Source organism: Epinephelus fuscoguttatus, linkage group LG19 (assembly GCF_011397635.1).
Source record: "Epinephelus fuscoguttatus linkage group LG19, E.fuscoguttatus.final_Chr_v1".
In the NCBI taxonomy this organism is placed as follows: domain Eukaryota; kingdom Metazoa; phylum Chordata; class Actinopteri; order Perciformes; family Serranidae; genus Epinephelus; species Epinephelus fuscoguttatus.
Window position 1 is genome coordinate 8,194,951 of NC_064770.1, and position 2,676 is coordinate 8,197,626.

Consider the following 2,676-nt stretch of genomic DNA (forward strand, 5'->3'; position numbering starts at 1 on the left):
AGATGTGAAAATATCTATAACAATATCTGTCTACGTCTAATTTCTAGTTGAAGGAGACACGATGGTGTTAATGGAGCCATCGCCACATGTCCCTTGTGACCCTTCCCCAGTGGTAAATATCATGGCAATTTGTCAAGCACTCTCAGTCAGGTTTGCTGTGCAGAATTCACATCATGCAGTGCTCTCCAATTGTTGTTCAGGTGGAGATAGATGACGAGGACACACTGTCTGTGTACTCAGAGAGGCCTTTAGGGGTAAATATACCTTTATCACTTAATTCTCGAATTTCTCCTTTAATCATGTAACCAAGCTTTGTTGCCCACTTATTTCACAGGGAGAGGAAGATCTCCATCAGTCCCCTCAGCCTACGGCCTCCACCTCGAGGCAAGCTAAAAAGCAAAATGTAAGGGTTTTATCATTTCTAGAAAAGTGAGCACCATGCTAAGTGAATCATGAACACAGTCCGACACCAACATGACTGAAAACATTAGTCATCTCTGCTGCTGAAGGTCTTTAAACTAAACTGCTCATACAGGTAGGAGCAGATACCATCCGAGCCCTCTACAAGAGGAACCTGGAACTTGATAATGAAAAAAGAACTGGAAATAAAAAAGCTCAAATTAGAAATTGGCATCCTGGAGATGAAGAGCAAGGTATTGTTGTGAACTGCAGTTTAAAATATTTTAGTTAGGCACAACTGACATTGTAAACTCATGACACTCTCTCTCTCTCTCCCCCCAGCACATGCAAAGACAATTAAATGAATAGATGGAACATTCAGCAAGTGGGTGATTGATTGTGTTTATTGCTGTGGTTGGTGTTAGGTGAAAAACTGGTTGGTGATTGCTTGTCTGATTGCCACACCAGACGGTTGGTCCAGGGTGATGGGGTCAACATCTGGTGCCATGAGTGGCACATGGGGTGTTCTCTCTTTTCTAATGGTTGCTATATTGTGCAGCACGACACAGGCAGTGATTGTCTCACATGCCCGCTCTGGGGACACCCTCAGGCCGCGCAGGCAGTTGAATCTGGATTTGATGACCCCAAATGTCATCTCTATCCTGACCCTGCACTTACTCAGAGCCGCATTGAAGCGACTCTGAGATGGAGTGTCAGGGTCAGGATAGGGGGTCATCAAATACTTTGTGAGGGGATAGCCCCTGTCCCCCACGAGCAGTCCATCAAAGAGCCCTGTTAATAAAGTGAGAGGAAATCACGTCATCATTGCTGACAATCAAGAATTGACTGTCTCTGGAATATCTGCTGTACCTTGCTCAAACTGGTGACCCAGCAATGACTCTCTGAAGATTCTGGAGTCGTGGACGGATCCGGGCCACCTTGCCTCAACACTTGTGACCATGAGTTGGTGGTCACAAGTCATCTGCAACATGCATTTCAGGTTAATTTCACAATGACAGCACTGAAAAGGGAACTAGTGAGTTCTTTTTAAAGGAGACTCAAAGGCTTATTAAGTGTGATGAAGAACTATAATAAAATGTGCTACGGGTGAATATTTCTGATACATATGCATACTACTGTGCAACACAATTAATATACCTGCATGCAATGTACATATGTGCCACCAGTCACCACACAAAAATGATACCAAATAATTTACCTGGACATTGATACTGTGAAAGGATTTCCTGTTGACAAAATCACCTTCATGTTCACCCAAGGGCCCTGTGATGGGGACGTGGGTGCAATCAATTGCACCTAGGACCCTGGGAATCCTATTAAGGAATGTCATCTATATATTACATTTCACGCGAGTGAACATCATACAGCTTAGAATAGGGAAATAGTAATGTATACTACCGGCTATTTTGTAGAACGATTCTTTCACAGTTAATGTGCGCAAATGACTGGGGAACACCACAAACATATTCAGTCTCTCAGTGAGAGCAAGAACAACTTTGCGTATAGCGCGGCAGACTGTGTTCTTGCTGAGATTTTCAATGGAATGAAATGCATGTAGGTCCCCGTGGCGAAAAAACGTAGTGCCACACACACTGTCTGTCCAACCGTGAGCGCACAGCTTCTCTTTGTGGCATTCCTGATGTCTGCATCAACCAGCGCGCATATGTACCGTATGCCCTCAGCTGAAAATCTATATCGCTCATGGAGCATATCATCAGGGAATGCCAGCGGGTCCGTGCGCTCACGGAAGACTCTCTCCCTCCGGAGTGATCCTCTTATAATCCTCGCACCCAGGTCCACCGGTGCGTCTACGAACGGCGATGCCATGATTAGTGGAGTTTGAAGGGGTTTAACAGTGAAAGGGGTGGCGCTTTTATGGCCGATTTGATCCGAAACTCAGAACATAACCTGCTCCCGACCAGGTTATGAGCTTAGCATAAGTTACCATGGTGATTTAGCCAGGCTGAAAGAGAGCCACCTTCGTGACACTGAAAACCCTGGCTTTAGACTCAACAGAGCTCGCTAACCCATTAATCTCGCTTCGTAGTACACGACTCAGGGCTCACAAAAAACTCGGCATACTGATTACAATCACACATTCATGAAATGGTCAAATTATTGTACATTTGGCCTTTTTTGGGATTACTGATCGTTGTTACGTTCCAACTTGTCTAAGAAGTTTCAGGAGTAACCGTAATAATTAAATAAACAATACATACCGGAGAGGGAAAAAAATGAAGCGCTGGTAGGATTTAC

At 44.5% G+C, this 2,676-nt stretch overlaps 1 pseudogene; it reads right to left on the reverse strand.

The window, feature by feature from the left end:
• Positions 1-820: 820 nt before the first annotated feature.
• On the reverse strand, positions 821-2,257 carry LOC125879535 (putative nuclease HARBI1; annotated as a pseudogene).
• Positions 2,258-2,676: the final 419 nt, after the last annotated feature.